This window comes from Lycium ferocissimum, chromosome 1, assembly GCF_029784015.1.
Source record: "Lycium ferocissimum isolate CSIRO_LF1 chromosome 1, AGI_CSIRO_Lferr_CH_V1, whole genome shotgun sequence".
In the NCBI taxonomy this organism is placed as follows: Eukaryota; Viridiplantae; Streptophyta; class Magnoliopsida; order Solanales; family Solanaceae; genus Lycium; species Lycium ferocissimum.
In genome coordinates this window covers 42,188,648-42,196,498 of record NC_081342.1, presented here as the reverse complement: position 1 = coordinate 42,196,498, position 7,851 = coordinate 42,188,648, and positions in this window count along the sequence as shown.

The following is a 7,851-nucleotide window of genomic DNA, read 5'->3' as shown; positions in this document are numbered from 1 at the left end:
GCTCAGAAAATATGGTCGCCCGCCCGTCGATGGCGCCATAACACAGCATAACACCAGAAAGTTTCAAATCTCCGTATCCCCGTCACACATCATAACACAAAAGATAACGCCATACACAATATATCACCAAATATAAATGAACCCGCCCTCTCGAGCGAGGGCTCGGTGAACCATAAACACAGCATAACACTGGAGTATATCATAGTGCGCACGACAACAGAACCGGCCCGGGACTCGGCGAAGGATACAACAGAATGCACGAGCAGAGTCGTGTGTAACCATATGTGTAAAATCATTATAATAGACTCAAATGACAAGTAAAACGATCATACTTAGAAATCAGAATAATAACCAAATCAAATTCTTTCAAAAGTCGTCAGGATTACAAAAAGAAGAGTCGCGGGACCCACGGACGGGTGTTGACCCGAGCCGGGCCCGCCTATGAAAAACAGACTCATCATACGCCATAGAACCTCCTACGAGCATATCGAGGCAATCCGATCCTTTCTGTGAAAGATACGGGCGTTCGTAGTTACAAAATTCTTTAAAAACGAAACTTTTTATGCAAAATTTGAAAATCAAATATTCCAAAGACATAAGGGCCAATATTTCATCATATCAAACATACGAATTCCAAGAAATGAATAAGAGTCATAAACATGCTCGGATTGCGAGAATCGAATTTCCTCGAGGCTCGTGTGATAGCCTATTTGAAACTAAGGCATGCCAAAAGAAGGAAGGTGAAGCTTTACATACCTCAAACGCTCTCAAAGTTACTCCAAACTCAAGCTAATGCCAACCTACGCCTCGGGCTCCCCAAGTTCTACAAATACGTCATAATACGCCAAACATTAGTTATAGACGTTTAGGCATTTAATTCCAAACTAACACTTAATTCTACAGAAATTTGGGCGATTTCCCCCTAAATAGGCCAACCCCGAGAATTTAACTCGGCCAAATCAACAACAACAACATCAACAACCAACCTAGCAACATCAATAATCAATCCGAAAAGCATTCTAACATTAAATACTCTCTTTTACATCATTCAACAACATTCATAATATTCAATTCAACGGCTTACCTTCAAGCCAACATCAACTCTTATACATTCAATTACTAACCCGAACCCATACCAACAACATTCAAGATCATCTTAAACAATTCATACAATATTTCCAACAATCCAACAATTGCTCCAATTTACCCGAAAACATTCCCCAAACCTGAGAACCTCACTATAACACACTCCTCATTTCCAAATCATGATTTGCACCAACAATTCACATTCTAACAATGTTATTCTCATCAATATACAAATTACATCAAATGCACAATAATCTTCAAATCAGCCCGCAACACTTACAACATCAATTCGAGTCATTAAACTCTTATCGTCAACATATAATTCATAACGACAACATTCAAAATTCCAAATAGAATTAATTCATTCTTGTCATATTATATGACCTACATTCGGCCAACACTACATATATACATATAAATGATCCTCATTCATTTCTTCACCCTACAACAATTAAACATGCTACATAAAATCAATTCATCATCTCAATACAAACCACACACCTACACGGCCAAATCTCATACACACGGCCTCAACTCCAACATACTATATTTCATGATTTTTATCCATATTAACATACTACAACATGCATACAACCTTTATAACACATAAAACATGATTAATTCTTACCTTTCTTCTTCAACTTCACAAATAGGCTAGGGTTTGCAAGATGAAAACGGATGGTTGGATGACCCGAATAACACTTCCACGTTACTTTCTTTGTGGACCTCAAATTAGTGGATTTGCATCAACGAAATAATTTTGGGATGGCTTGTTTGGGATCGGATTTTTTCTCCCTCTTGGCCGAGTTCAAGCTTGTTGTTCTTCAACTTCTATTTTTTTTTCTAAGTGTTGGATGATGAAGAATGAATTGGTAGTCATCTTTTGCATACTAGTAAGACTTATACATGTGTCCATGGCCCACACACATGTGTTGGAGCAATTAAAATTGGACACAAAATGGGTGGGAGCCACCTCCACACCCCACGGCCAACATGGCTAAAATTGCATGATTTGCAACTTCTAATTATATCACTTTTGGTCCCAAATTTTCCTAAGTGTCCCATGCAAACAAATTCATGAACAACTTATGTCTCAAAATAAAATCGAAGGTCAAAAGTCTCGACTTTGCATCCCGGAATGGTTTTGTCCCTAACTTACCATAGTTAAACCGAATTGTCCCGACGTACAAAATACGGGATATAACATCCTCCCCCCCTTTAGAACATTCATCCTCGAATGTTAGATTAACCTTACGGGATCTTATAAGCGCTCGGGGGAGTTTCTTTTATAGCAATCACACACAATTCATTCATCAAGCAACATAGTCAAGTAGGGAATTTAAATTACCTGTAGGCACTGGAAACAAGTGAGGATACTTCTTCTTCATCTGCTCCTCAGCTTCCCAGGTCATCTCTTCCCGATTATCGTTTCGCCATAATACCTTAACAGAAGCCACATCTTTGTTTCGCAACTTTCTTACCTGACGATCCAGTATGGCTATGGGCTGCTCTTCGTAAGATAGCTCCCTCCGTGACTCGGATATCATCTACAGGAAATATTCTGGAAGGGTCACCAATACATTTACGAAGCATAGAAACGTGGAATACCGGATGTACTGCTCCCAAATCAGCTGGGAGATCTAATTCATAGGCAACATTGCCTATTTTACGAATAATCTGATAAGGCCCAATATATCTCGGACTGAGCTTTCCTTTATTGCCGAATCTCATAACACCTTTCATAGGTGACACTTTTTAAGAATACCCAATCACCAACTGAAACTCCAAATGTCGACGGCGATTATCTGCATATGATTTCTGTCGACTCTGAGCTGCTAACAACCGCTCCCGAATAAGTTTCACCTTATCAACCGCCTGCTGGATCACATCTGGGCCAATCAACTCAGTCTCGCCAACATCGAACCAGCCAATCGGTGACCTGCATTTCCCCTTTCGCCATACAAAGCCTCATATGGTGCCATCTCGAATACGGAGTGGTAGTCCGTTATTATAAGCAAATTCAACAAGCGGCAAATAATCATCCCGCCTACCCCGAAATCAATAACACAGGCCCGCAACATATCTTCCGGCTCCGAATAGTGCGCTCGGCCGTCCGTCGACCGAGGATGGAATGCGTACGAGACTCACCCGGGTCCCCAATCCTTCCCGAAATGATCTCCGAAATTAGCCGTGAACCGGGCACCTCTGTCGGAGATAATAGATATGGGAACTCCGTGAAGTCTCACAATCTCCTTAATATATAACCTGGCATAATCCTCAGCTGAATACGTGGTCCGGACTGGGAGGGAATGGGTTGATTTTGTCAGCCGATCAACAATAACCCAAATGGAATCACACCTCCGTGGAGTGCGAGGTAAACCTGTAATAAAGTCCATATTAATGATTTTCCACTTCCACGACGGTATCTCCATCTCCCCGTAATAATCCACCGGCTTCGATGCTCTATCTTAACCCGCCGGCAATTTGACACCGAGCGACGAACTCGCTATATCTCTTTTCATACCATCCCACCAATATAAGCATCTAAGATCATGATACATCTTCGTCGACCCCGGATGAACGAAATAACGGGCATAATGTGCCTCACCCATAACCTCGTCGCCGCGGCCGCAACATCGGCACATAATCGCCCCCGTGTAGCACTCCATCGTGTAAGCTCAAACGAAGTCTTCTCCCTTTGCTCCGGCCGTATCTCCGTACCGTGCCGCAACGTGATCCTCATACCGACGCCGCTTAATCTCCTCCGTAATAGAGGATTCAGCAATTCCTCGAATGTAAACCCCAATATCTCCCGGTCCGCCCAAGCGGACTCAAGACTAGCCAACTGATGGATGCGAACCGTTTCCTTCCTCTCTCGATGGCACGTCGCTGACTCGCCCATAGACTTACTACCGAGTGCATCCGCCACAACATTAGCTTTCCCTAGATGGTATAGAATATCAACATCATAATCTTTCAAAGAACTCCAACCACCTCCTCTCGCGCAAGTTCGGCCTCCTTCGCTTAAAAGATGTGCCCCAGGCTCTTATGATGTTTGTATAAATATCAACGTGAACACCATATAAATAATGTCTCCACATCTTCAAAGCATGAATCACCTCGGCTAGCTCCAAATCATGAGTAGGATAATTTCTCTCGTGTTTTCCGAGCCGCGGGAAGCATAAGCTATCACCTCCCCGCCGTGCCGCATCAACACATACCCCAACCAATACCGAAGAGGCATCACAATAAATCACATAGCCGTCCTGGCCCCCGAGAAGAGTCGGGAGGCGGAGCCGCAGTCAACTTCTCTTTCAAGAACTAGAAGCTACGCTCGCAATCATCACTCCACCGGAACTTAGCTCGCCCCGAGTCGGCCTTGTCAAAGGCGCTGAAATCGAAGTAAATTTCTCTACGAATCTCCCGTAATAACCGGCCATTCCCCGAAAGCTACGCACCTCGGTCGGCGTCGTAGGTCTAGGCCAATTCTTTCGCCCTCAATCTTCCGGGGTATCCACCCTGATGCCCGTCGACTCCAATAATATGCCCCGTAAATGCCACCGAAGTCGACCTAAATTCACATTTAGAAAATTTAGCATACAATTTACTGAGGTGCGGAGTACGCAGTACCGTCCTCAAATGATGCGTGATGCGTTCGATCGTGAATAAACCAGGATGTCATCAATAAATACTATCACGAACATGTCTAAGAACGGTCTCGAATACCCGATTCATCGTGTCCATAAATACCGTTGGGGCATTTGCTGTCGGCCCAAAAGACATCACTCGAATTCATAATGCCCGTATCGGGTCCCGAATGCGCGTCTTAAGAATATCGGCCTCTCGTACCCGTACCGATAATAGCCTCGACCAACGGTCTATCTTCGAGAAACACACCGGCACCCCGCAACCGATCAAACAAATCATCAATCTCCGGGAGGGTATTTATTCTTGATGGTTACCTTATTCGGCCACGAATCATGCACATCCGCCGATCCATCCTTCTTTCTCACAAACAATACCGGCGCTCCCCGGGGTGATGTACCGGGCCTAATAAAGCCCTTCTCTAGTAAATCTCTCGACCGCTTCTTTCAATTCCTTCAATTACGCAGGTGCCATTCCGTACGGAGGAATGGATATAGGCCGAGTATCCGGCAACAAATCAATAGCGAACTCTATCTCCCCGCTCGGGGGGAAGACCCGGGAAGCTCATCCGGGAATACATCTAAAAATTCATTAACCACCGGGACCGACCGAAGAGTCGGTGCCTCTTGCTTCTAAATCATGTACACGAACCCGGATGATAAATATAGCCCTTTCGATCATTTTTCTGCCTCGAGGTATGAAATAAACTTATCCCTCGCGATGTTTGTGTTACGCCCACTCTATAATCAAGGTTCCCCCGGAAATGGAAACGGACTATCTTAACGATCAACATTAGCATAACAAGAAGCCGGCCGGTCCATACCCATAATCACATCGAACTCGGTCATATCTAACTCTACCAGATCGCCTTAGTGCGCTGTCACAAACAATTACCGAACAATCTCTCTATAAACCCGGGCTATAACGTAATCCCCTACCGGTGTAGCTACCTCAAAAGGCTCTATCGGTTCAGATTCTATCCCAATTTTATTAGCAACAAGGGGAGAAATATATGATAAAGTAGAGCCAGGATCAATCAATGCATACACATCTCGAGAGAAGACCAGTAATATACCTGTAACGACATTAGGCGATGCCTCACACGGTCCCGCTCGGGCCGGCCAATGCATATATGCGGTTCGAAGGACCGCTAGAATCGAGGAACTCCGCCACGACCTGCGCCGCGGCCGATGCTAGCATATCCGCCCCGCGGGGCGCATAGCCTACCGAGGATGAAGATGAACCACCGGGGCCGACCCGGTGAGAGGGCGTAGCCGCTACCCGCACCACCCCAACCGGACAATCTCTCATCGTACGACCACGACGGCCACAAGTAAAACACGTACGGGGTGGCACGAAAACACTCCCCCAGGTCTTTGTCTCCCAAAAGGGGAACACGGAGGTCCGGGCGGTCTCCATCTCGACTACGGAGCCTCTCGGTCCAACGCGTGAGCCTCGAAACCCGAAGCCCGGCCTACCCCCCGAATATCCCGCACCTCCGATCTCCCGGCCGGCAAACCGGGGGTGCGTGCCCCGTGGCCGGGCCGGGGAGGATATTTTCGTTTCCGCCGGCCGCTGAGGCCGGCCGCCTCGAAAATCCCCCGGAGGCCCAACGGATCTAACCTCTTGGGCCGGGCCCCTCATAAGCCCCCGGCCGGCGCCCTCTGTGGGTCCTGCTCCATACCGGGCGTGGGCACGTATACGGGCAATACTCATGCACCCGGCCGGGCCGCAGGCGCACCAAACAACTATCGACCATGTACGGGTCCAGCCCCCATCACATACCGGTGCATCCGGTCGGTCATATCGCTCTACATAAGCGGACGCATATCTAGCCGACGAGTCAAACTCAACCGAGCCTCCGCTCACGCTCTCGCCCCCCCGCTCGCTTTTCAACAAAGCAAATCGTCTACACTCCGGCCCGCCGTACCTCTCGGGGCGGTAAACGGGGCCGAAAGCCCCGCAAGACTCGTCCCATACGGCCGAGGGCACCTCACCTCTCGACAATACCCAGACTCATACCAATTTGCGCCCACATCCCGCAATCGGGTACGACGCCATCTCACGACCGGAGATCGGTCGCCTTAATCAACCGTAATGTACGCGAAGATCCGTTCGATAAACTCCGCCGAGTGTCCTCTCGCGGGCTTCGACCCGAAAACTTCTCGTGATTACATGCCGAAACTCACTGCCCTCGAACGTCACGCTGCTAGCTCGATCACCCCCTACCCAAGCTCGTGGGCCTCGCCCGCGCTACCAATCGGCCGTCGTACCGCCTCGCGCATAGCCCCATCATCCGCCCCCGTCGGGGAGCCGGAGGCGGCGGCACTCGAACCCGGAGCCGGCCGTGGAGCCGCCCTCAAACCTCGCACCCGTCGTCGCTCCAAGCCTCTTTGCCGGTGGTGTAGCCGAACCGTCGTCGTGGGCACAAAGATGTCCCGGACTGCGGCGCAAGACGGGCCCTAGTAACTCGCGGCCTATTCGGTCTCACAAACCGCCGTAGACTTGCCTCTCGAGCACCGTGGCCTTCCCTCGAGGCATCGCCGAAAACATAACATTTTGTCGAGAGAAAAGTCATCCCGATAACACAAACTCTATCGCACGATCTAAGATCGAAGGAAAGATGACATCTAAATGTCCCCGTAGCCTCTCGTTTCAGACGTGTGCACAACACACCGATAAACAAGACTCTCTACTAGACACGGTCGTAGACATTCCGAGGACGAACCGCTCGATACACAGCCACGAGCCGACCCCGTAGGCCGTGACTAGTGTCCGGCTCACTAGTCACGGCTGCGGGGTTCGGGTCGTGACAGAACGGCGAGGAGCCCAGAACCCCCGTCGGTGTAACCCCATGGCCTCTATGTTACACCCCGGAAAAAATTTCGCGCTACAAAATCATAGACGGCGTGGTACGAGCTCGAAAAGGAGTTAAGTCAAACAAGTATTAAGGATGAATATTGGGTGATCTAAGTCTAAGAATATATACACATACGACATGTGGAGACAATATGGTGTGAATTGGTTCATAAGTTATTTAACGAAAAACCCTCGTTACGATAAGTTAAGGTGGGGCCCACACGTTGGGACCTTATAAAAGACATATGAAGAGATATATGG